The 27,719-nt window shown below is 43.9% G+C and overlaps 1 long non-coding RNA gene across 2 annotated transcripts in view; it reads left to right on the forward strand.

Annotated features, from left to right (window-relative positions):
* The window catches only part of LOC140639106 (uncharacterized), a 36,622-nt gene extending 17,394 nt beyond the window's left edge, over positions 1–19,228 (forward strand). The window contains exons 5-7 of one of the 2 annotated variants that reach the window (XR_012035958.1): positions 6,734–6,770; positions 8,976–9,147; positions 19,092–19,228. This is a non-coding gene — a long non-coding RNA (uncharacterized lncRNA). Of the gene's footprint in view, positions 1–6,733; positions 6,771–8,975; positions 9,148–11,542; positions 13,069–19,091 lie in introns of those variants that run through there. The other variant, XR_012035957.1, reaches the window with a different exon arrangement.
* The last annotated feature ends 8,491 nt before the right edge of the window (positions 19,229–27,719 follow it).

Here is a 27,719-nt window from a genome sequence, read left to right on the forward strand (position 1 = left end):
ACTTATTTCTTATTTTTTAAACCAAAATTGTTAAACCAGTCTAATTTTTCCAAAGATTTATCTTAACTATGTGATCTTGGGTTCTTATATTAAAGTATTTATGAGGTAACATTGCCATTAAGGAGCATTTAAAAAAATCTACTACTTGAAAGTGAGGTTTCTTTATTAGAAAAGAAATTTGGAAGGTACGAAATTTATATAAGATTTATCAATTTCTGAAAACTAGCTGGACCACCGCTCCTTGATTTTAAGATGGAACAATTTGACCTGGAGGTAAGAAAAGCTTTCATACTTGAACAATGAGATACCAAGGCTGTTTCTGAACCAAAGACAAATAGGCCTCCAGACACAGAGAGAGCTCATGGCTTCAGGGCTACAGCTTCACCCAGCCTCCAGTGAAAAATAATCCCCAAAATACAAAAATCCAGGGGCCCCTGGGTGGCTTGGTCGGTTACGGGACCAACTCTTAATTCCAGCTCAGGTCATCATCTCAGGGTTGTGAGATCTAGCCCTGCATTGGGCTTCGCACTCAGCAGGGAGTCTGCTTGTGTCTCTCTCTTCTTCTGCCTACCCACTCACGTTTTCTCTCTCTAAAATAAATAAATAAATGCATAAAATATTATTTTTTAAAAATCCACCTGTTCAGATCTTAACTCTTCTTTCTAATGAACATGAAATTCTTAATTGAAATTTTTAATTGAATTTGATTCAGAAACGACATTGGTATGTCATTTGTGCTCACAAATAAACATCAAGTTTTTTTTTTTTTTAAAGACCATCAAATGAAAATGTCTGTCTTACCACTAGAGAATAGATACCCACTGTCTGTTCACAAGAGACCAGCAAATGGTTGCACGGTAGAACCAAATTCCCAGTTACAGTGCCCACAATGGGAACAACAAATGAGAATCTAAACAAAAATCCAGCATCTGAAAGTATGAAAAAAGAAAGAAGAAATCTAGAGAAACAGAAAGCCAGCCAAGTTAGATAGAGTTCTATTGTCACTTGGGATTCATTGTGGAAGCGAGAAAAGACAAGCCTGGGCTCACATTGCCCTTCAGATGCTCATCTCAGGCAACACAGTTTAATCAGCTCTGTCAGGTTAATCCACCTAGGCACCTCTGTACAGCAGCCTACAAAAAGCATAATTTTCAAAAAGATAAAACTTTGACTCTTGAGTAAATATAAAATGAACATATGTCAAAGGTTTGACTCAATTCATTAATTAATGAAGAAAACAGTAATACATTAAGACTCACTGAAAGAGCATTGCAAGGGCTAGATATTTAAAGACACTTTACCAAAGAAATGTTGGGATATGATTTCTGGGTTAGATACAAAACCATTTAAAGTTAAACCAGGTAATAAACTGTAACATTTGGTGTTATCCATTCAATCATATAGAAATTACTTGTCTCTCTGGGGACAAAAAGCTCCACGTTAACATATCTGGATCTTTAAACAATAGTAAGCAGAAGGTTATACAAAAATATCTTCTCTACCGTCAGTGGGGCTGTGGCTGTGCATGACATTCAGAGGACATGCCACTCGCCTTATGTGCAGGTTCTGAATAATTTGTCTTAACACTAAATAAAAAACTAAGGTACTTGAGAGAGAAAAGCTCATGCCATTGTGTCCTTGGAGAACAAAAATAGTAAAATTGATTGTTCCTGATTAATGAAAAGACATCCACTTCCCTTTACCCAAGACCATAAAGCTACTGCAGCTCAGAACCAAGGCTAGAACCCAAGACTTCAGCTCTCATCATGCTCCAGACATTGTATCCTAAAGGTCGATTAGTTCTTTAAGACAGTTTCAAGACAGATCAATAAAATGAGGGAAATAAATATGCAATGTTAACTCCTAGGCACCAATTAAAGGGAACTGGTTAGCACACAGAAGATTAAAGAGAATGTACTTCTTTCTGAAGGGGAGAAAAGACAAAGTTTGAAGTCCATGACAGTAAAATGCTCCCTCTCTGTCTCTTGGTCTCTCTCTCTCTCTCTCTCTCTCACTCGTGCATGCTGGGTCTTCTGTGTATGAATGTCTCCTTCCAAAGAAAACTACTATAGACCCCAACCTGAAGGAGTCCCATCTGGCTCAGTACCTGGCCTGACCAATGACTCAGAAAAGCCACTAGTAGGGGGATAGACTTGGCTCAGAAATTGAGACTCACAGATTTGGTTCTCAAGCTCTCCCCACACTCACCATTCCCTCAGCCTGCAGCAGGGCCTGAGGGGAGGTTCTGCTGCTCTGCTATGCTCCCTATGGTCCCTAAAATCACCCTTGGATTTTCTAGTTCTTTCTCTGGGTTTTTGTTTTTGTTTTTTTGTTTTTTTTGTTGTTGTTGTTTAAGATTTTATTTATTTATTCATGAGAGACACACACAGAGAGAGCTAGAAACACAGGCAGAGGGAGAAGCAGGCTCCCTGCTGGGAGCCCAACATGGGACTCGATCCTGGGTCTCCAGGATTACAGCCCTGGCCGAAGGCGGCGCTAAACTGCTGAGCCACCCGGGCTGCCCTCTTTGTCTGGTTTGAAAACAAAACGAAGATCAGCAGGAAGCTGAACAAAACCGTTCATTCAGGTTTCTGCGCTCCTGGAACGGTGTCTTTCAAACTGCTAGAACATACATTATTAACCTTATTATAGCAAAATCAGACGCAAGTACAGGTAACTATACTCAATGATTGTACCACCTAGTGACTTATTATCACAAGGTAAAAGTCCCTATAATTCCACTCCCGGACAAGAAATAGAACTCAGCCACCCACCCCGGAAACCTACTTCCTTCCTCCAAAAGCTCCCATGCTGGACCATGTTTTAAGTGGTGTGGAGTAGAAAACATTAGTGGGCATGCAAAAGGGTTTAAGTATCCTATTCAAGAACTTCTGTTCTATGTAACTCTTGTGTGACTGTGTCTATGTAGGTATTTGTACTGGGCCAGTTTCTCACTGAGGGTCACATTCACAAAAGGCTGATAGCCATTGCCACAGGGAACGCCTTTTGGGTTACAGCAGGGCAAGAGAAAACTCTAAGATTTTGTTCGTGCCCCCAAAGCAAGGATGGGCACAGATTCAGAAGCATGTGCTTCACATTTTATAAAGGTTGTAGAAAATTTCCTTTTTACCTATCAGAACTTTTTAGAAGACACAAAATATTTTTAAAGAAGATAAAATATCTGTCCATATTATGCAAAGAAAAAAAAGGAATACGGAGTATGATAAAGAAAGCAATTAATCCACACTTAAAACTAATTGCCTCGCCCAGTGGGTCTTTAAATTATTCATCAGCGCTATTTAAAAATAATTGCGGTTTATGAAGAAAAGCCGTTATGGATTTTGTTTTAAAACTAAAAAGAAAGGGTTTCCTTTTATTTTTTTTATTTTTTATTTTTTATTTTTTTAATTTTTATTTATTTATGATAGTCACAGAGAGAGAGAGAGGCAGAGACATAGGCAGAGGGAGAAGCAGGCTCCATGCACCGGGAGCCCGACGTGGGATTCGATCCCGGGTCTCCAGGATCGCGCCCTGGGCCAAAGGCAGGCGCCAAACCGCTGCGCCACCCAGGGATCCCCGGTTTCCTTTTATTTATTTATTTATTTATTTTTATTTACCAACTCCTTGCAGCTCTTGAAACCAACCCGTTTTTAAACTGGTTTAATAGCCTCATTAGCCCCTCCCCGGTCGAATCAACTTTAACGTTTATCACACCAACACTTCCTGATGTTCCCTGAAACAGGTTCTGAACTCACAGAGAGGACAATGACAATGTTCTAGAAGAATACAAAGGTGTCTGCAAAAAGGAGAAAAACAGGCGTGCCCGGGTGGGTTCAGTTGGTTAAATGACTGACTCTTGATTTCAGCTCAGGTCATGATCTCAGGATTGGGAGGTCGAGCCCTGTGTTGGGCTCTGAGCTGAGCATAAAGCCTGCCTCTCCCCCTCCCTCTGCCCCTCCCCATCCTAAAAAAAAAAAAAAAAAAAGGGAAAAAAAAAGGCTTTCAGAGAACAAGACAGGAAACGACCGCCAAGATGTGTTTCTGTGATTGAAGTTCATGGTGGGCCCTCCACCTCCTTCCCAATGGCTTGGGTTTCCCACAGTGTTTGCTCCGGCCACCCAGGGCTCCTGAGCGCTCTCTCCTCTCTCTGCATTTACCGAATGTCTCCAGTTCCTTCGTTTCCCTGCTTCTCTGGTTCCTTCAAGGAACACTCAGAACTGTGGCTGTGAAATGATAGAACTGGAAAGGCTTGTGTCTAGGGCAGTGGCCTACAAACCATGTTCGCTGGCAGGCCCAGGAGTCCCTCGGGTGTCCAACAGCTCCCACATTGGGAAAGGGTTGCTGAACTGGTAAAGCAAAGTCCTGCCAAAGTAGAACTTAGGGCTCCTGGGTGGCTCAGCTGCTGTAGCATCTGCCTTCGGCTTGGATCATGATCCCAGGGTCCTGGGTCCAAGTCCTGGGTTGGGCTCCCTGCTCAGTGCAGAATCTGCTTCTCTCTCTGCCTCTGCCTCTCCTCCTTGCTCATGACCACTCTCTTTCTCTCTCTCTCTCTCTCTCTCTCTCCCTCACTCTCAAATAAATAAATAAAAGTTCTAAAAAAATGTTTAAAGCAGAACTTAAAAGTGACCCTCACGATATATATTGGAACACAAGGCCCAGACAGAGAAAGCAACTTGCCCAAGGCAGGACAGCAAGTTACACATGTGGGAGGAGACCCGCCCTCCTGACTCTCAGTCTAATATCTCTAGGGCCAGAGACAGCAAAAGGAGTGTGAGCCTCGGGGCCAGAATGATCTCGATCTGAATCTGATCTCAGCCACTCTCTACTTACTCATCCTTGGTGTTACATTCTTCTGCAACATATCTAAGCCTGAGTCTTTTTCTTTTTCTGTTAAAAGAGGATGTAAAAACACCAGCCTTGCCTAAGGAGCTGGGCTATTACACCTGAAAACACCTTCGATCGATGAAATACACGCACACACAGGGCATAGGCGTGAACAGCATCTTTATCTTCAGAGACACTCATGAATACCTCATTGAGAATGTGCTTGTGACAATCACCACTGTGCCCAAGGGTGTTTCCCCAAGCTAGACAGTCTGGATTGCTCAGTTAAGGAAAAGCTCACTTCCTGCCCCTAACAAAACCACCACCCACAAGCCTTCCTGTTATGCGTAAACCAGTGTCTGTTTTGATGGCTTTGCACACACATACACACGCACGCATGCACACACACTCCTACTCTTATGATGACAACACACAGACCCAAAGATGTTGGAGGCGGCAATATCAGTGATCCCCCTACACACACGCACTCAAACAGCATAGATCTATGGGTACCAAAACATCTAGAGCCCTTCTACCCATATGGTCACCTCTTCTTTCTTGACCTTGTTAGAACCGACCAAACCAACTGATGGTAGGGAGGCAAAATAGACAGAACCCAGGTTTCTGACAGTCGTGATAAATATCAACTTGTAATAGCTGAGCAAAGTAACAGATTTGGAGGGGAGGAGCTGGAGAAAATATGGAATCAGTTGATTAAAGTAATGACTAAAGTGATACCTCATTGACACCTGAGATCCATGCTCCCTTCCTAGAGTGACGATACCCCGATTTTTATGGTCCTTCTTTCTGCAGTCAGTTCTTTCATTCATAGTTGATTGGATGCAATAGGACTGGCCTTACCCCCAACTCCACAACTGGGCTCTTATTAGCCAGGGGATGTGTCCCATTCCTCTGATCACGGCAGTTGGTTCTTGGATGGAGCAGAATGCAGTCAGGGCCCAGAAGAAAAAAGAGACATTAGCTGCACCAACTGGAAGAAACCATCCTTCTTCAGCTGATTCTATTTATTTATTTATTTATTTATTTATTTATTTATTTATTTATTTTTCTTCCTTTATTTAAATCTTTGATGTTTGGGGGGCAGCTGGCTGGCTCAGTCGGGAGCACATGTGACTCCTGATCTTATGGTCATGAGTTTGAGCCCCACGTTGGGGGTAGACATTAAGATAAAGTTTTTTTAAAAATTAAAAAATCTTTGATATTTTGTTCATCATGGATTTTTGCACTCATTTTTATTTATTTACATAGAGCAAGAAAGTATTCTATACGTTGATTGCTGAGTGCTTTGGGTGTCCATTTAAATTTTGTATCCAAAGTGAGTGCCTCAACACCCTCAGCCTGGACTTGGCCCCATAGAGGTTTAGGGCTCATTGCTCATTTTATTTTATTTGATAAGAGACTTGTGAGTTGAGGTGAGGCTACCATATGAAGCTTTAGGAGGAAGCTATCATTCCATGGGACCAAGAGAAACCAATTCCCAGTTATTTGAGCTGCTGGATCAAGCTTTGCCTAAAGCTAACCCTACTATAAGCCAACCTGAGTTGTTTTCTGTGGCTTATAATATTCACACCAAAATAATACAAATTGACACAATGGCTAATTATAAGGAGCTAGTTTCTGGGATGTTTTGTAGACAGTGCTTCTAAAATCTGAGTAACACTGCCTCCTGTAAACATGTGGTCCACCAGCCAGAGCCAAAGTGCCCTTGTTGGCTGAGGTCAACTTTCCAAACAGCAACTTTCACTGTAGAGTGGTATTTCAGTTTATATTTTTTAGGCCCCTTTTATATGCCAAGTGCTGTTCTAAATACTCCTACACGTTATTTTTCAAATTCTTGTTTTGTCTCAAAATGGCATCAGGTCCTACTATCATTATCCATATTTTACAGGAAAGGAAGACAAAATGGAAGAAGAAAAGCCAGACCTGTGAGTTCTGAAGCCTGGGTTCTTAATGAGTATCCTGATACGACCTCAAGATTTTCTCTGTAGATGGGAAGAACACCCACTACATAATAGATATCTGCTCAATACATATTTGAGGAATGAATGAATAAGTTAATCATGAATTTGAAAGGTGAAATGTTAGCCATTTTGATATTCACTCATTTAATTTTAATTTGCCCCTCTCTGGAAATAGGATATGAACCATAGCCTCTCCTGGTTCAGTTTGGGTTAATAGAGGCTTTTTCTATTAAGGGACATGATTCTCAGGAGTTGCACATCAATGACAAATTTGAATACAAATTGTTGGAAAAGTGTACACAGATGGAATCATGGCTATAGAATCTAAATAAGTTCTGTTGCAAATTTGGTCTCCTTACTCTGAGGATTTGGGAAGGAATCAAACCAGGTAAAGGATTTTAAAATGTTTTGTCAACTGTAAGGCACATAAACAACTGATTATTAGTATGTGATTTGTATGTGTTTTTTTTTTCTTTTTGGTTTATTTTCTTCACACAAGGACTTACCAGCCCCAAAGCCTAAATTGAATGTTAAATTTCTCTCACTCTAAGGCCTAGAGCAATCACTTGATGAGTATGTTTCTGAGACAAAAATCAATACAATCTTAGGAAATAAATTTATCTGACAAAGGTAAATATCACAGTTGAGAGTTCCGGGTTTTTAGCATTCTTAACCAAAGCAATAGATAAACAGACTCCTCCCAAAGTAAAGATGGAAATATAATTATTCAGTCTCTCCATGTTAGATTTGCCCAGAAATTGAAATATTGTTAGCAAACACGGATTTAAATTTTGTGCTCCAATGAATTGGTAGATCTCTTAGTTTATTGTTTTGATTTCTCTGCGTTCTACCACGGGGAAATTATGCAAACTCATACCGTACACAAAAAGAATACTGATAATTATGGAATTTGCCACTTAGCTTGAAGATAATTTCATGACTCTCTTTCGATCTATTGGCACGAGAGCCCATGCATGTTTGCGTTGCTGCTGTTCTCAAGACCCGCGGTCAGATGCGTGTGCAAAGTGTGTATGAAATTGTACTATGCCAAGCCAACTGTTCAGCTCAGCAGATAATCAATTCAGGTGGTTTTCTCTGAGGGGCCAGTTCTTTCACTGACTTTGGTCATCCTGTAATCCAAGGTTGGAAGCCCACAGTTGAGTTCCAACTCCACGTGCAGATCAGAAGCCCTGGGAGAGCCTCATTAATGGTAACTCCAGGTCCCACCCAAAACTGTTGGGTGAGCGTCAGAGCCCAGGGAATCTGTCTTTAAACATGCCCTGTGGTGATTCCTCTGCCCTGCCAGATGGAGAACACTTCTGTTTCCATGACCCACAGGGGCCAGAAAAGACAAAAATAATTCAATCTTCTGTTTTAGCTGCACGACACCTGACTACTTTCATTTTGTTGTATTTACTTATTCAATTTTTTTTTTTTTTTTTTTTTTTTTTTTTTTTTTTTACAAAACCTGTTTGATCCTCTGGCTGCTATAATGTCAGGGAGATCCAAGCCCATAGGCTTTGCTTCCATCTGGAAAGTCTACACTGCTTAGACCCTGAAAGAATTGTATTGATCACAGAGTCTTAGAGGGCATCTGTTTCAAATGTCGCATCTGCTTTCTCCATCCTAATTCTACCCAGTGAGGCTTACTCTTCTCTCTGTTGTAAATAATAACCCATCCACTCCATGAAGATAGCAAGTATCTCTGTTAAACACCTCTTTTTACATGATCATCCCAAACATCAAAGGAGAATGGAGTGTAGCAGAAAACATAAAAGAAAGATATCTTTTAATCCTATGCTTGCCACCTGGTAGACTACAGAATCCCACTGACCTCAGTTTCTTTATCTGTAAATTGGGATTTGGTGGCATTATTATCATCTATTATACCTAACTTCTTGGGATTATGAGAATTAGATGAACTAACTCATATAAAATGTAGGTACCAAATAAGTGATGGCTCTAAAATCATCATTATGATATTAGGAGGTTTCCCAGACCTCTGAGTACTAGAGTTTTCTATTATATACAGCCTAATCTACCAATTTCTTGCTGAAAGTATGAATATAATCCCAGCTCTAGTTTGCCTTCAGCAGTGTCAAATAAACAGATTATTTTATTTAAGATTGGGAAGATCATATACTCCTCAAAATGCTTCTCTCTATTTAGACAACACCTGGAACATCACGATTATTTCTGGAAACCTCACTTTAAGAAGAATACCAACAAACCAAAGTGGTGGGGAAACGTGTCTGGGGAGATGTCGGAAACCAGGACCATGTCATACCAGAAATCATCTTTAGAAACCAGTATTCTCATATAGGAAAAGAAAAGCCATGGGGTAAGTATGACAGTTGTCTACAAATGTCTAAACAGCTGCCCCAATGATACCTACTGAAAGATCCTCAAGTAGTGGAATTAACTTGGAGCATAGAGCTGAGCCAGGAGGTCTCCCCAGCCCTGAGAATCTAAGGTGACTGGGATCCAGACTATTCCCCTTGAACTGAGCACTCTGCTTCTGTTTACCTAACAAGACACATGCGTTCATGTTTAAACAGTCATAGTACAGCACTGCCCTTTCTGAATACTCAAATATGCCTATGGTCCTTGCTGGGAACAGATAGCCTGAGAAGTACAAAGCTACCTCTATAATTCACATGAGAAAAGTGACCCCAAAGACACAGATGTATGAGTAGCAAAGGTCAGCCACCTTGGTGAGTGATTTAAGGGGGTCCAGAGCTCTTACCCTGATGATCATGATTACCAGTAAAGAGGGGAGGAGGTTCACACATAAAAAGCCTGGCTGCCCAACAAACTCGTGGCCCAAACTCTTGGCTGCCCAACAAACTCTGGTTTTCACAAGCTGAAAACCCATCCAGAGCAAAGTCAGGACTTTCCTTAATGTGAAAAGCAGACTGTTGTTCAACAGGAACAAAATCCCCTAAAGTCAGGAGAGAATAAGGAAGCTACTTTTTATTAAAGTTAATTTTCATGATATACAGTATGATGCAGTAGATTGAGAACTTCGAAATCTCTTAAAGCTATTCCATAAAAATATTACAAATTTTGTTTTGTGTGATGATGATAATAGTAACTGCATTAAAACTCATCTTTTCTGGGAAAATCAAAGTCTGACAATTTTTTTATGCACACTACAAAAATAAAGGAGTTAGCCAATCTGCATGTTATACATGAACCCTTACTACAAATGAGTTCCATGCTTTCTGCAACTCTCTATTATTTTATTCCCCAAATATATTCATGAGCGATGGTCTGAATGTGTCCCCTCAGAACTCATATGTTGAAATCCAACCCCCAGGTTGGTGGTATTTGAACATGAGGCCTTTGGGTGGTACTTAGGTCACAAGAGTGGAGTCCTCATGAATGGATTAATGCCCTCGTAAAAGAGGCCCCAGAGAGTTTTCTTCCCCTTCCATAGTGTGGGGGATGCAGAAGGAATTCTGAGACCAGAGAGAGAGCTCTCACTTGATCATGCACCCTGATCTTGGACTTCCAGCCTCTGGAACTGGGAGAAATAGATTTCTATTGTTATTCAGCTGCCCAGGCTGGGGTCTTTGGTGACAGCAGCCCAGACAGATGAAATCAATGGGAGAGCCAAACAGCGGAGCATGAAGGACTTGCACCCTTTGCTCTGGGTCCTGCCAGAGCCTGTGCCAATGAAAATGGCACAGTTGGCACCAAAACTCAAACCTGCTTCTCCTCCTGGTATGTTAGAGACTAAGACAGCCAAAGGCCATGAGGAGGACTAACTCAAGGCTACAGAATAAACTAGAGGTGGGGGAAGGGAGATGTCACGTTAAGAGCCAAGGTTAGAAAAAGTGATGCTAATGCCAGAAATGCCAAAATTTATGTATAAACTGAAAAAGAGACTTTCTGGAAAATCTATGATGTTCCAGATACATGGAAGGGCCCTCTCATACCAAGCAGAGCCTTGGCATTTGCAAAGTTAACTTGGGATTCCAAATATTAGTTTCAAAATCTTATGGGTAACCTGGAGCCCACAGCATGGTCACAAGTTAGATCTCCACATGGCAAGATGGCACCATCCCTTGGCCCAACTCCAAGAAGACATGATTTACAACATTCTGAGTTGGACAACATGGTAGCCCCATGGTATGGTTGGTGTATCTGCAGAGATCTAACCTGGTGAACAAACCTAACTCACTGCCTAGCATCTGTATCCTGATGCGGCGTTGATGCGCCCTCTATTAAGCATCAAATATGCCATAGCACTCGTGATGGGTAAGATATTCTGTGTCTTTGTAGGGAAAGAATAAGACCTTATGTATAAGCCAACTGCAAAGATGAAAAATAGGAATAAGGAGAAAGTGGAAATTTGTGTTGGGCAAATTCAAGGGTAAGATAGCACATTTGAAAGTTGCTTGCAGCCATCAAATACTCTATCAGGAATCAAGAGAAAATTTCTGAAACTGCTCAGCGAGTGTTCCAGCAAGAATTTATTTTAATTGCTTTATAAATTGCTTTAATCCTATATTTAGGGAATCATTAGGGGCTTAAAAGGGTCACTTAAAATTTTCACTTATGCTTAACTAAATTTTATGGAGAAAATTACATGTTTTAATAGTATTCACAGAATTGGGGACTTGCAAAGGTCTCGAGACATGTCCTTCTAAAATAGCAAAGGTCCGTGACTCAATATCACTTAATTTCCACAATAGTCATGTGAGGTAAAGATAATTATTCTCCTTTTACAGAAGAGGCAACTGACCCTCGGAGAATCTGAATTATTTGCCAAGCAAGCCATTCAAAGGAAGGATCCTGCTTCATCGATCTTTTCAACTCAAGGGGCTGCCATGTGCCAGCTCCTCGGCATATTATTTCAAGGGTTCCCAAAGTGTGGCCCCCAGGCCAGCGGCAGCAGCTTCACCTGGGGACTTGTGAGAAATGCAAGTTGCCAGGCCCTGCCCTAGAACCCCTGATTCCGACACACTGAGTACAGGGCCCAGCGACCTATGTTCTCACAAGCCCTCCAGGAGATTTCGATGTGCATAAAAGTGTGGGAAAAGCCTGATCTTAATTAAGAAAGGTGAATGGAGCTGCATGCAGCTGGAAAGGGCTAGATCTAGGTTCTTGAGAGTCCTGAGGCCAAAGTCAAAGGGAAGAGCCATAGTGAGAGGCCCAAGGGTACAAAGTTTCAGAGAGCTTGGAAAGTAGCATCCCAGCTATGGACTGACCCTTGATGGAGTCTCCCTACCTTGTGCAGTTTCTTAAAGGAGCCACCTGCCCTCAAACCCCAGTGGGGCAGGATTTGCCCAGGGCTGCCACGCTGCACCTCATATCTCTGCCAGCAACCTGCGTGGAATCCAGGGCCCTTCCCTGCCACGAACACAATTAGTCAAGTTTCCATTTTTCTCTCTTCCTCCAAAATCCCTCCCAGTGGGGGCCACCAGAGGAAAGAAAATTTCATCTTGCAACAAAACCAGATTTATCTGTGTTCTTTGCACAACAATACAATGAAAGCCCAAATGATTTTTCCACATTTGGTAGCACTTAGAAGCTTTTCATCAGCACAAGAATAAAGAAGAGAACTATTTTCCTCATTTCTGTTTACGGCAGCGATATGGCAGAAAGAAAACAATTTAAATCTATAAATTACGAAGATGCTTTTGACTTAAGACAAGCACCAAAGTTTCAGTCATTTATCTAGAATCACAGCTTGTCTGCGATGAAAAAGGCCCGAGAGATCGTCTGGTCGGTGCAAGATGATTTGCAGTTCTTCCCAGATACAGCTTCTTTTAAAGGGCTGTATCCATATTCTAATAGAGATCAGGAAAAAATACATAGCTTTCGTATCAAACCCATAATTTCACGGCTATTATTGCTTACGGTGAAGCTAAAGTTGTTATTCTGATAAAAATAAAAGTAGAGAGAAGAAGCAGGAAGGATAGAGCTCAACCTTTCCTTCCACTCCAATCTCCTGCCTCTACTTCCCATTGGCCAAAGCCAACTGGAAGCCAGAGGGCAAAGCAGTCAGGTGATCTGAGGGGTAAGGGCTAGCCTCTAGGACACAGGTGCCATAGAGGATGAGTCCTGTGGCAGGAAAGGCAACACCTAGTGTCTCTTCCACGTGCCCCTTTCACGGGTGCAGAGCTATCCGACCAGTAGACAGCATTGGGTGGGGAGTGGTGCTGTAGGGACATTCACCAGGCTGGTCAGAAATACTACCAGGGGTATCTGTAGATCTCAGAAAAGTTGTCTTCAGCTCTTTGCACCTCAGTTCCTTTATCTGAAAAGTGGTAAGATGATTTCTCTTTTGCAGGTTTGTTGCAAAGGTTATAGATTAACTGTAATATTGCTGCTAAACAGAAGATCCTCAATAAATCTAACACTATAATGCTAAGTGAAAAGAGACAGACACAAAAGGTCATACATTGTCTGATGTCATTTATAGGAAATATCCAGAATAAATAGCCATATAAAATTAATTATTAATATGAGTTGAACTGGGCCCCCCTTCACTTGCATTCAACCGATACTAATGGTTAATTTTGCATGGTTATTATGAATAGTGGTTATGTGAATTTTACCTCAAAAAGTTGGGGGGGAGTAATAACTAATTATTATGATTATTATTCTGAAAATCTGGTCAGGGGTTCATTATCTCAGGATCAGGTATAACATAAAAACACCTGTTAAAAATGAATTTTTCGTGGGCCCTGAAAACCACTCTGATTGATAATGCCCGCTCACCCCAAGTAACTTCAAGGGTGCGTGGAGGTATAGATTATGAAGGCTTCATGGGGACATTAAGAAGGTAATTAAAATGCTTGTTGAATATACTATTACCCTGCAAGGAGAACTGTATACAGTGTAGCATGTTCTAGAAAGCATATGCATGACATGGTAACCTATGCAATGAGTTTAATGTCTGTTAACTCCTCACTAAGGACATCTTGACAACAACACCTTTAGTTGGCTGGGAGTTTCCTGCTCTGCTGTATGCTGGCCTCATCTCCACCCTGTGTTGGCCAAATATTGCTGAGCCCCCCTCTCCTTGGGGTCTCATAACACTCTTGGGCCTTATAACTCTGTGCTGGAACCATGGCTTGTGTCTTTATCACTCAAGACCAAGGGAGGCTCTTGCTCAGGGCTAGCCACCAGCACATGGCAGGGAAAGCTCTAGTCTCAGAAAAAGACAGCAGCCTGGGAGGTGATTCTTGGTCCTTCATGCCCTTCCAGCCAGGCTCAAATTCACACTGGGGCCAAGTAGACCTTAGTAATCAGCCAAGGTTAGGGCTGAGGTGTGAGAGAAGAGGGGCAGGGTGCCATTATACCATCCTCTACCCTGACGCCCCACATGTGGCCCTACCTCTCAGAAAATATCCTGGAGACCCGAACACCTTTCTTCCCAGACTGTCTTCACTCCCCAACTTGCTCTTAGCTCATCTTTCTCTTTTTTCTTTTAAAAAGATTTTATTTATTCATTCATGAGAGACACACAGAGAGAGGCAGACACACAGGCAGAGGGAGAAACAGACTCTCTGTGGGGAGCCCGGTGGGGGACTCGATCCCAGGATCCTGGAATCACAACCTGAGCCAAAAGCAGAGACACTCAACCACTGAGCCACCCAGGTGCCCCTTTCCTCTCATATTTTTCATTCCACTTTCTACATTTGCACCTTTATTAGTGACCTGTTGTGGTTTAACAAGCCACCAAAATTGAACGGCTGAGAACAACAATCACTTTCTGTTCACGGTTCTGCAATTTGGGCTGAACTCAGCTGGAAAGCTTTTGTGCTGGCCTCACAGGAGGTCATTCAAGCATCTGTGATCATGGTCATGCAGGAGCTCACTGAAAGCTGGATGGCCTCACGTACACACCTCAGGTTCCTGGTGACTGTTGGCTGGGGAGATTCAGTTCATCTCTATGTGGCTTCTCCAACAGGAAAGCCCAACTTTCTACACGATAGCAGCCACATTTTATGAGGGCAAGTTCTATATTTGCAGAGTCCTATCAGCCAAAGAAGTCATGTGGCCAAACCTACAGTCAGTGTGGGCAGGCAATACAGAAGTACACAAGGCATAGGTACCGGGAGTCATGATCCATGAGGGACCATTGATACTATGATTTATTTCACCATTCCAAAGATCGAGTTAAGTCAGAGGAAAATACCAGGGGACAGAAAATGAAAACTGAAGTCATCACACATGTTTAAGGACTGACTGTGTGCCAGAAATTATGCTCATTGCTAGAGAAACCAAACTAAGTAAGAAATTTGCAGTCTAGCAGCACCTGGGTGGCTCAGTAGGTTACGTGTCCGACCCTTGATTTTAGCTCAGGTTATGATCTCAGGGTCATGAGATCGGGCCTGCTTAAGATTCTCTCTCTCTCTACTTCCGCCTCTCCCCCTGCTCTCTCTCTCTCTTAAAAAAAAATCATCAGTTGAAATTAGAAGAAATACACAGTCTAGTGGGCATGTATAAGAAAATAAATCAGGGCAGCCTGGGTGGCTCAGCGATATAGCACTGCCTTCAGCCCAGGGCCTGATCCTGGAGACCCAGGATCGAGTCCCACGTCAGGCTCCCTACATGGAGCCTGCTTCTCCCTCTGCCTGTGCCTCTGCCTCTCTCTCTCTCTCCCTGTGTCTCTCACAAATAAATAAAGAAAATCTTAAAAAATAAAAAGAAAATAAATCATAATGCAGTATGAAAATAACAGGTGTAATTAGCACTAAAGAGGAAGTGATGACTCTGTTGGGGTCATACCCATGCTTAGAGCTCTTCAAGGGCCTCATCGTACTCGGAATAAAATCCAAAGACTCTATAAAAGCCTAGGAGAGCTGACATGCACTGTTTCTGCTTGATTCCCAACCTCTTCTCCTGCCTCTCTCCTCTGACAATCACACCCCCCAGGATCCAGCCACACTGGACTTCTTATGGGTCTCCGAAGGCCCAAGATTCATTCCAGGCTATGACCTTGACCAAACCCTTCCTTCTTTCTTAAACATAACCCCCTGACCTCGAATACCGAACTCCAGTATATCAATCAGGGTCCACTCATGGAAAACCACACACACCCAGGACTTCAATGGAGGGACTTCAGTTAGTTTTACAATGGTGTTAGAAGAGCAGGAAGCACAAATGGGGAAAGCAAGGCAACCCAGAGATTTACAAACTGCAGAAAGTCACTGCATCAGGGACAAGAGGGAGAGACAAAGGGAGGAGGTGGTGTTATGGGGCTCAGGAGCTGAAAGTATAGAGGAAGGGTCTGTGCAACAGATGGTGGGACCATGGAGAGAAATATTCACTGGAAGTATAGAGGTCACTGCAGAAATACTCCCCTAAAGTTGAGAGAGAAGGAGGACTACACGTTGATGGTCTCTTTTCCCACCCTCCAAACCCCTGCCAGTGCCTCTCACTTGTCAAATCAAGCCAGAAACCATTTGGAAAAGGAGATGGGGAATTGTAGTTCACAGGGGTCAGTCCCTTGCAAGGTAGAATAGAGCTGAGGAAGAGCAGGCAATAAATTTGAGAGCAAATCAGCCAATGCCCTCCATATTGCTGACTCCTGTTTACCCTTCAGGATCAGCTTTTTTTTTTTTTTTAAGATTTACTTATTTATTTTAGAGAGAGATAGAGCGAGCACAGACTGGGGGGGTGCAGAGGGAGAGGGAGAGAAAATCTCAAGCAGACTCCCTGCTGAGCGGTGAGTCCAACATGGGGCTCAATTCCATGACTCTGAGGTCACAACCTGAACCAAAATCACAAGTTGGACACTCAACTGACTGAGCCACCCAGGCGCCCCCCAGGCTCAGCCTTAAGTCATCTCCACAGGAAGCCTTCCTTGGAAACACTAAGTTAGATCTTCCTCACCCCTCTCCTCTATCACAAAACTTGCTTGCTCATTTCCTGCCTGGAGTTTGATAGTTTGGAGATTTATTTGTTGAAACCACAGTGAGATACCACCATACACCTATTAGAATGGCCAAAGTCTGGAACACTGACACCATCAAATACTGGTGAGGATGCAGAGCAACCAGAGCTTCAATTCACAGCTGGCGGGAAGGCGAAATGGCACAGCCACTTTGGAAAACAGTTTGGTGGTTTCTTATAAAATTAAACATACTCTTACCATATGATCCAGCATCGTGCTCCAAATCAGCCAAATTCTGATTTCTTCATGGTTTATTCCAAGAAAGGCTGTGTGCAACCAGAAGCAGCCCACAGCTCATGCTCCCACACATATGGGAATAGTTAAGGGGTTTCCCTCTTCTCTCCAACTCCACTCCCAACGAAGATTGATTGATTGATGATTGATTCACTTTTTATGTTTTATTTAAATTCAATTTGCCAACATATAGTAGTACAACACCCAGTACTCATCTCATCATGTGCCCTCCTTAATGCTCATCACCCAGTAATCCCATTAAAAGAAATATTACAAATTCAGCTCTAGACCTTTGCCACTTGGTGTTTGAAGCCCATCTTCTACCTGACTCTAGTGCATGAAATTTAGGTACTTCATGAGGGAGGAGTCATCAAGATATCATGCTCCAAGGCCAGTCTTGGCAGAATGTCCTGATCATGATTTGAACAGCTGTGATGAGTGAGAGTTCTCTCTTTTTTTAATATTTGAAAAATGTGTGCATGATCTGAAAAACATAATAATCAAATGCTAACTTCAGATGAACAAGCAAAATATATTCCTTAAAAAGTTAAACATAGAGATACCCGGTGTCTCAGCAATTCCACTCATGAGTATATGCCCAAGAGATTGAGAACTTATGTCCATGCAAGAATTTACACGGGCATGTTCATGGCTGTATGATTCGCAATAGCCAAAAGGTGGAAACAACCCAAATATCCATCAAATGATGAATGGAAAACAAAATATGGTATATCTTCGCAATGGACTATCATTTAGCTTTTAAAAAGAAAGGAAACATACTGATATATACTATAGCATGGATGACCCTTGAAAGCACCATGCTGAATAAAAGAAACCAGATACAACAGGCATGTAGCATATGATTCCACTTATATGAGATGTCCAAAGGAGGCAAAACCATAGAAGCAGAAAATAGATTAGTGGTTGTAGGAGCTGGGGGAGTGAGAATAGAGACTGCTAATGGGTTTGAATTTTCTTCTGGGGTGATGAAAATGTTCTAGGATTACATAGTGGTGATGGTTGCACAACCTTGTGGCTATATCTGCCCCCCAAAAATTGATGATATACTATGATATGTTGAATTTTATGGCATGTAAATTATATTTCTATTTAAAAATCTTTAAGAAACTAGCAATATGTCTATCACATCTCTGGGTTAACACACTGAGTCCATTTTCATAGTCATAACATGTTTTAAGCAGTGTTCAAGGTAAGAAAATGGCACATGGGAACCTAGCAAATCATTAATATGGTCAGTGTTTTGAGGCAGGGAGCCCTGAGAGCTTATCATTTCCTCTTTCTTTTCTTTGTTTGTTTGTTTGTTTCTTTCTTTCTTTCTTTTTCTTGAGAGAAGAGAGAAAGAGAATGAGCTGGGGGATGGAGGGCAGAGGGAGAGAGAGAATCCTAAGCAGGCTCCATGTCCAGTGCAGAGCCTGATGCAGGGCTCAGTCTCATGACCCTGAGATCATGACCTGATCTGAAATCAAGAGTCAGACACTTAACTGACTGAGCTACCCATACACCCTGAGAGTTTATCATTTCTTATCATTTCCTACTCACATCTTATCACTTCTGGTAGTGATCATTAACATGCTTTGAGATCATTAACATGACTATGTGTCCAGAGCTTTTCCAAGAACCACTTGTATGGAAATGCGGGGAATTCTCTCAACAACCCGGTGAGGTTGGATCTAGTATTATTATCTTTATTTTACAAATGAGGAAACTAGACACCAGGAGAGTTATGTGCCCCAAATCACGGAGCCAGAACATATCAGAGAGGCAGTGATCCAAGGGAGTCTGGCTCCAAGCCTCTGTTCTTATATCTACCGCACTGGACTGTCTTTCAATGCCACAAATGCTGTTAATATTGCTATACGTCATCACATTCAGTGTTAAAAAAAGGATCTTGGGCTAAATTCAGATTCTTTAAGTATTTATCCACCTCCTAACCAATTTTCATGTTTTTCATAAATACTGCCTTAGAGGAGTGTATTCAATGTTCGAAGAAAAGCAAGAGTACACCTTATATTACCCATGCTTTATCGTTTTCAAAACATCTCCACGTATAATATTTGATCTTTGCAAAATTCTTCAAAGTAGAAAAAATAGAAATGATTATTCCTGTGTTTCAGATGATAATAACATGAGGCTCGGAAGAGTGGAGATGGAATTTGAACTAAAGTCTCCTGGCTTTTAACCTTCTATACAACCTGCTGTCTACCAACTGTTTGGGGATGATATCATCATAATACTTTGGCCAATTTGACAAATGCTGTTTTTGTTATCCCTGTTTTTATAAAAGGCAGCATACCACTGCCCTGCATCCAGCTAGAACCTTTTCTTTCCCTCCCTTCCTTCCTTCCTTCCTTCCTTCCTTCCTTCCTTCCTTCCTTCCTTCCTTCCTTCCTTCCCTCCTTCCTAAAGATTTTATTTGTTGATTTATTTGTGAGAGACACACAGAGAGAGGAAGAGACACAGGCAAAGGGAGAAGCAGGCTCCCTGTGTGGAGCCTGATATGGGACTTGATCCCAGGACCCTGGGATCAAACCCTAAGCAGAAGGCAGATAGATGCTAAACCACTGAGCCACCCAGGTACCTATCTTTCTTTCTTTCTTTCTTTCTTTCTTTCTTTCTTTCTTTCTTTCTTTCTTTCTTTCTTTCTTTCTTTTTCTTCCCTTTTTTTCTTTCTTCTTTCTCAGAAGTTCAAGCAGGAGTAACTCTAAGCTAGCCATCATTATTTCCAACATTGAATAAAATATTCCAATGACCGGTTTTACACAACATATCTACAGTAAAGGTAAGAAAGAAAATGATCCCTGATTCTTCTTGGCATCAATGTTCTTCATCTAACTGGAGGTTGGGATGGCCATGGGACAAATATGTGGACTGTGTCTGTCTCCAGAAACAACACAGTGAAGGAGGGGAGCCTCTTGCCCCCTTGTTCAGAATTACAGGAAGGAAGGAAGATTTCAGACCTCTCACAGGCATCCTATCCTGAAGATCATATTTCCCTTTATGTTTTCACAGCCAGGAAATCCCTCTTCAAATCTAAGTAAATCCTTCTTTCTCTTCTCTAAGCCCTCATCTTGTTCTGTTTTCCAGAAAGAGAGTGAGAAAAAAAAAAAGAGAGAGTGAGCAGCTGGGTTCCTGAGAAGAAGCAACCCCTGAAATCTGCCCGCCCCAGCAGGCTATGGGATTCCAAATATTTCAGTGTCAGACATCTGAGTGTTAATGACCTTCCCATGGCTCCCTCATTGACACAGATGGGTGCAAAGCCAAGCTGGCTCAGTGTTACAGGAAGAGAAAACAAAAAACAGGCCACAGACCCCCCCCCCCAGAGGGTGCTAACACCACTCCAGATTCTCATACGTTGCTTGTTACCATTCCTCGCTGTACCTCTGCATTCTGCTTTCAGCCCCCACCCCAACTACCCCCCACCCAGACACCCACAGGGGCAAAGACACACTCACAAACACAAACAGAAACTCTGGATTTGCCCACCCACCCACTCTCTCAGCTCTCTCACCCCATCCTACCCATCCAGCTCCATTTATTTCCTCTTGGCTATTGGACCACTCCCTCCTTCTTTAGTCCAAAACTAAAGCCTCCTCTCCACAGCCACATGTCTAGTCCACTCTCTTATCCAGAACTGGGGTTTCTCAGGACAATTTTGTACAACCAACACTTATTCATGGAGCCCATGGTACTCTTCCAGAGTGGACAGTGACTGGGAGAAGCAGAGTCCGCATTACTCACCACTGACAGGATGACGGAGGGACTGGTAAATGCAGAGCAAACATTCTGTATGTGTTTGGTACCCCCTGACCAATGATGCAAAAGAAAACCTTAAGAGTTGGACACTGGTCTTTTCAGAAAATCCACCATGTATAGGAGGGCAGTTAGCTGGAACGAGATCATAAATATGATCATAGTAATATAAGTATGTTGTAAAAGATATATGATCAAATTATATAATGACTATAATGACCTAATAAATACAGCTCATAGATTAAAAAAAATAGGTTATAAAAAAACAATCCAGCTAACCAGAGATAGTCCTGGATCCCAGTCATTGTGATTCCTAGGGATCTAGGGTCACTGAAGGACTTGAATCAACATGACCTTGTCCCCATGCTCCTCTCATGGACCTTGAGAATCTTCACTCTACTCCTCCTTCTGCAAATGGAATGTTATGGTGAGCACTCCCATCCCAGGCTCCAGATCCTCATCACCAGATTCCTACCCCCCACCCCCAGGACTGGATTAGGGATAGGCAAAAAGACTTGTAAAAAGGGTTTTTGACCAATCACAGAATAGAAGGGTCATAACCCTATAATCCCATACACAAAGCCCTCAGTCTGGGGTAAAGCCCCAGAGAGCCACCAGCCCTTTATCTTTATGTATCACCAACTTGGGCAATTACTTACTGTTTTGTAATTAAATTCACTCAGGAAAATGGGATCATTACTGTGAGGAGTAGCTAGCCAGCAAAGGGCAAAAGCGTGCTTTCAGCCAGATGGCAGGGAATTCCCAAGGATGTCAAGAGAAAATTGCACGTGAGTACCTGCGAGGCAAAACTCATCCCTGAGATGGGCTCTGCACTTTCACTACCATAAAGGAAGTGGTAAAGCATAGGAATTAAACACGGTCGCAGAAAGCCATCATTTCCAGGCAAACGTAGACAGATTTTGCAGGTCAGGTTGACCAACACTACACAGGTCATTATGGCTTATTCTTTTCCATTCTGTCCCAGTTTGAGGGGAACGGGGGACAGAGCATCTTTTACAAAAGCTTCATTTTTACATTTCTTTTTTGCACGCTGAGCTTCTGCTCATAGCAAAAAGGCACTCAAGAATAGTGTCTGTTTCAAATTAGTGAATATAGATGCCCAATATGCTGACAGTCGTGTGGAAGGAATGTACAAGGAATGTACAAAACCTACCATTATGAGGTCTGTATTGGAGGCTACTGATGAGATGGAACAAGGATGAGGCCACTGAGAGTAATAAACAGAGCATACCTTCTATTGAGTGTTGGCACTGTCTCCACAGGGAGGCAACTGGATGCCTCCGAGAGAGCCTGGTCATCTGTCTCTTCCCACAGATAGCAACTCGGGTATGAGGGTGTGGAACTGGGATGGGGTCACTGGACAGCGCCCGACAGTCCCGGGGCATGTGCTCGCCTGGGCCAGAGCCCATCCAGCATATTCCTGAAAACATGCAAAACCCCGAACAAGGAAAAGGCATCATTCCTGCGTCAGAACGACCCCGATTTTCATTTATTTGCATGAAATAAAGCCCCTTACTGTTAAGCCCACGAGGTCAGAGGACAAGAGGAGGTAGCACAGATCCCCACAGGAAGGCAAGGCCCGGGAGCTGACCTGGATGAGTCAACCAGCCTGGTGGTCCAGTTAGCAAGCTCTGATCATAGGCACAGAAAAAAAACATTTATGGGCGATGACCCTTCCATAGTTTCCACCGCATGGGATTGTTAGGACAACTCTGATGTACAAGCATTGGGACAGATGCTCAGAAAAGTGCCTTGCCTCTGCTCACGTTGCTGGGAATCGGGAGAATGGTTCGCCCCAGTCACCTTCCAAACACAGGGTGTACTGACGCAACTCAGCTGCCTCCCCGAGCGACGCTACCTGACTGCTGCCCGGTTGCCATGTTCTTGAAATGCTTGGGGTAGACCATTCAGAGTATAAACCATGGTCTGAGTGATCCCCACTGGGTAATGAAGGAAGACCATGCTTACACTGGGGACGGCTGTTCCAGTTGACCTGCGCAGGGGTGACGATGGCCAGGATCAAGGGACAGGACCAGGGGCCAACCCATGAAACTGAAAGGAGTGAGCAGGAGGCATGCCAGTGGCCAAGTCATGGAAGCAGACAGGCTGCCAATCAGTGGACTGAAATGAAGCAAAAGGCCAGGCCTGCAGGTGGCCCGCGGCACCCTGCGCAGCAGACACAGCACTCCAGCCCTACACGGCAACTGGAGGCAAGGAGGAGCTCTGTGTCATTCTAGAAACACTCTCCCTGGGGGCTCCCAGTGCTGGGATGGTAGGCAACAAACTCGAGCCTCTCTGGAATTCCTTCCCCTTGGGACGACCAAGATCCGCCGGAGCATCTCCAATGCCAGCTATCCGGGCCACTGACTGAGGTGATGTCAACCCCAGGGCCTTATTCAGCCCAACACTCCCTTTGAGTTCACCCCCAGGCCCTCTGCTGAGCGCCAGACCCTTTGAGGCAGGTCCAAAGCTCTAGAGCATCATGGTGATGGAGCTTCCTCCCGGCGACGTGTCCCCAGCCCCTCACCGGAGACGCGGGCAGATGCCCCTGTGTTAAACTGTCAGCGATCGTGAAATGGCTCACTTTTGAACTTCTTTGCCAACCTAGGGAGAATCTTCATTCCAGCTCCTTAGGACTTCCCGCTTCCACTTTTTCTTTCTGGTAACAAGAGCGGTGAAGTTCTTTCTTTCTTCTTTTTTTTAAGATTTTATTTATTTATTCATGAGAGACACACAGAGAGAGGCAGAGACACAGGCAGAGGGAGAAGCAGGCTCTATGCAGGGAGCCCTATGCGGGACTCGACCCCAGGACCCCGGGATCACACCCTGAGCCGAAGGCAGGCGCTAAAGTGCTGAGCCCCCCGGGTGCCCCAAGAGAGGTGAAGTTCTAACGATGTTTTCATGCTGCTGCGAATAAGAACATCCCTCCGGTTAGTTTTTCTACAGATAAGGCTGTAACATCACTCTCCAACTCGGGAGCAGAGAGGGTTTCCAGCGGCAGCAGCTGGAAAGGTGATAAGTAAATGGAAAAGCTGTGTGTCAACAGCGATACTTCGCAGCCCACAACTTCTTCACCGGGCGCCTTTGAAGCCAGCTTCTCCTGCAAGCATTTGTTTCTTTGCAAGAACAGAATGTTTGAGAACCAAAATTAAACAAAGATTTTGACCGTATGGTTAAACATAGTTTGTGATAATCAACTAGGGAGCCGGCGGCTTGCAGCTACCCCGAGCGCGCTGGGGGAATGCGAAATCTCCTGTCACCAAACAGCCTCCCAGGTCTTGACAGTGGACAGGTGCAAGAAGTTAATGACCAATTTTCAAATCATCCGCCCCTTTTTTAAATGCATTTGCCACCCAACCATTCTTCATGGCATTTAATCACGTGTTGGTGTTTCAAAAGGCACTCCAGAATCTGGCGGGGCTCAGAGTCTTCACTCTGAATACAAACTTCTAATGTCGCCAGAGGTGGGTCTCGCCGCCGCTGGCCCTGCCTCCCTGCTGTCTTATTTCAAGCCAGCAGCCAGAATGATCCTCCAAAAGTGGGACAGCTTGAGTCACTCTGTGTTCAAAATCTTCCAAAGCATCCCTTTAGCAGTCAAAGCAAAATCTGAAGTCCCGACTAAGACTTCCGAGACCACCAGTCCTCTCCCATCTCTTTACCTCTGACCTTCTCTCCCTCCTCCTCCCCCTTCCTTCATCTCCTCTCTGTCTCTGACCCTCTCTCTACACCTGTTCTGTGCACATCCTAAAACAAGCTCACTGCACACTCTGTGTTTACTACCCCCTCTCCAGAGAAGTATTCCCTCTCTACCATCAGTTTCAGCATCATCTAGTCCCTCACCTCATTGAGATCTGGACACGAATATCCCCTTAGCTTCTGTAACAACCCTACTTAAGCCTGCACACTTCTCCCCACCTGGACCCCATACACCCCCAGCACATGCCCGCATGCATATGCATTCCTCACCTCCTTCATTTCTCCTTCTTCCCTCCAATCATTTAGCTAGCACTGCATTCTTCTGTTCTTTTTTTTTTTAAGATTTTATTTATTCACTCATGACAGACACAGAGAGACAGAGAGAGAGAGAGACAGAGAGAGACAGAGAGAGAGAGAGGCAGAGACACAGGCAGAGAGAGAAGCAGACTCCACGCAGGGAACCTGACGTGGGACTCGATCCTGGGACTCCAGGACCACACCCTGGGCTGAAGGCGGCGCTAAACCACTGGGCCACTGGGGCTGCCCCATTCTTCTGTTCTTTATTTATCCCTTCTATCCCCCTCCCCCAGGAGGGCAAGGCTTTATCTATCTCTTTCAGTGCTAAACCCCAATCACCTAAGATCAGCACCTAGAACATGGTGGGTACTAAGGAGTATTTGTGGGATCATTAATGCGTATGCCTGCCACCTCAAAGTTGCTTGAAGAATTCGACTTCTGGCTTAGTTTTTCAAATGTGGATTGATCCAAGGCCTGGGAGTTGTCCAATTGGCTCAGGAGAGAGGGTATATAATTCTAGTCAACCATCATCCATTAGCCCACTGCATGAATTTCAGAACCCCTCTTGCTGTTGGAATAAGCACTGGCCACTTTATATTTTGTGTATTTACCCAACAACCCTCTTTGGACAGTGAGTTCCCTGAGGGCAGGAGTTCTATTTGTTTATATGCCTTGGGTAAATGCCTTGGTGCCTTGGGTAAATGATTCCGATGTATCAAGTACTGGGCCAGACACTCATGATATAGAAATGAGATATAATGTTGCTTTAAGGTGCTGCACACCTTTGGGCAGGCTGGGCCACACCCATAAAGTTGTGCAGTACACAACATGCACAATGGTATGTAACAGTCCTTTCATATCCTTTTGCTGCACTGCGGGTGACCTAGTTTATGTCTAATTAAATAATCTCCTCAGATTATTGTTTTATACTTGAGTGACAGCCATGAAAATGTGCCTTGCAAGGACTGTCACCGACCAAGGACCTTGGCTGCTCAAATGCTCCAAAATCTGTTGCCTAATCCATGCTCCCCACCGATGCCTACATGTGTAGCAATCCTACCCGGAAACCCCTTGTCCAAAGAGAGGTGATGGGTAAATACTCAGGCCTATTCCTGGGAGGAGATACATAGTCCTCCAATGGCCAACTCGAGGACTTCTTGGTAGCTTTACCAAACCTTCCAAACCTTCCTAAGACTAAACAATCTAGGACGCTGTCATCCACCTTCCTTCCCTCCCTCCTTTGCTCAGGGTCTGATGGTTCCCCTAGGCTTCTCCAGCTGCTTCCCCCAAAACTCACAGGTGTTTTTACTAGAAAATCCTTGCACGTGTAATCCTGTCTCCACTTCTGCTTCCCGGAGGAGCAGGACCAACCCACCTTTCCTGACTTCCCAGCTCTAGTTTCAGTTCCCTATATGTTCCCCAAATAGAGCAAGCTTCCCAAAGAGAAAATTAGATCATGTTTCCCCCTTACCCCAGATTCTTTGCTGGCTATTCATCACTCACAGGAGAAAAGCTAACCTGCTGAGTGTGACATATAAGCACATGAGGTCCTTCGTGCATGAGTCTTTGCTGACTTCCCTGGACCCTCCCAATCTTCACTGCCTTGCATTTTATGCTTCAGCAGCTCCAAAAACTATAGTTCCCCAAAGGGCCATGGCTCTCTAGGCTGCTTTATTTTCAGCACATTTTCCCTCTGCCTAAAGAGCCTCCCTATCCAAAACTTCCATGCCCACACACACACACACACTCGAATGCACACACACACACACACACACACACACCTTTCTGTGTTCAAGATGCAGCTCCAGTGGCATGTACTCCATGGAGCCTTCCGTGTGCCTGTCAAACTGACTTGGGTCCTGAGCTCTAAGAAGTTTCCTTTCCAGATCCCCTCCCCGCACAGCATTTATGGACTTCCTCCTCACTTCTTGGGGGAGCTCCTCAAAGGCAGTGACTAGGAGGGGACCCCAATGGGCTGTCGGCTGAGACCCCCGGTTTCCAGGGACTGCTTTATCATTCCAACCCACGGATGGCTTCCCTGGCCCCCCGGACACCTTATTTAACATGACCTGGATCCCCTCATCATAGCTGAGTGAACCAGATGTGGGTACACAGTCTTTGAACCAGTTAGTTTCCTTTCCAGGTATATGGCTTTTGACCCAAGAGAAAGACTCCCTTTGGGTGGCTGGATCTGCAAAATATGATCTCCCACCATTTGTGAGAAACGGAAGAACAAAGCCAGCATATGGAAAGAAGCAGAGATGGAAGGTGGTTCTAATGCCTTGCTTCTTGCACCTTCCCCCTTGCTTTGGTGACACACCCTGATATCCTTACAAGAAACTTTGCCTTGCTGATAAGCTAGTTTGAGAAAGACAAGTCATCTCTTGTCCAAAGTGCCTGGCATGTAGTAGACACTCAATAAATATTTGGAATGGAACAAACAGAGGAATGAATCAGTGGGTGGGTGGGTGGGTGGGTGGGTAGGAAGTTCATGGTGGAGGGCAATGCTGCCTATCTTTGATAGAATTGGACAATCCGAGAGAAGGATGAAGACAGGCCTCTGTGACAAGGCATCACACTGGTATTAAGAGACCCAGAGAGAGATTCAAGGTAAATGTCATCATACAGCATCCCACACAGCTGCAGGAGGACCTGAGAGGGAATTAATAACTTCCAACCCCACCGGGATGTCTTGGAATCAGCCACACTGCCAGCGAGCAGGTGCTTCCACTATTGCCCCAACTCAGCAAGGCCTGGCTGTCTGGGCAGGGCTTTGCAGAGAAGCCAGTCTGGAATGCCTAGTGATGTTTCACACTTGTCCCAGGGCCTCTGCCTTCAAATTCGGTGACATGGCCCTTTTGGGGACACGTGTCTTAGTAGGCAAGAGTGGATTTGTCCCTGTCATTGGAGTACTCACTCTAGCCCTGAGCATTGGGCAGTGCTGGTTCCTCCACCCAGGGCCAGGCTCCTAGTGTTTC

Source organism: Canis lupus, chromosome 8 (genome assembly GCF_048164855.1).
Source record: "Canis lupus baileyi chromosome 8, mCanLup2.hap1, whole genome shotgun sequence".
Lineage (NCBI taxonomy): Eukaryota > Metazoa > Chordata > Mammalia > Carnivora > Canidae > Canis > Canis lupus.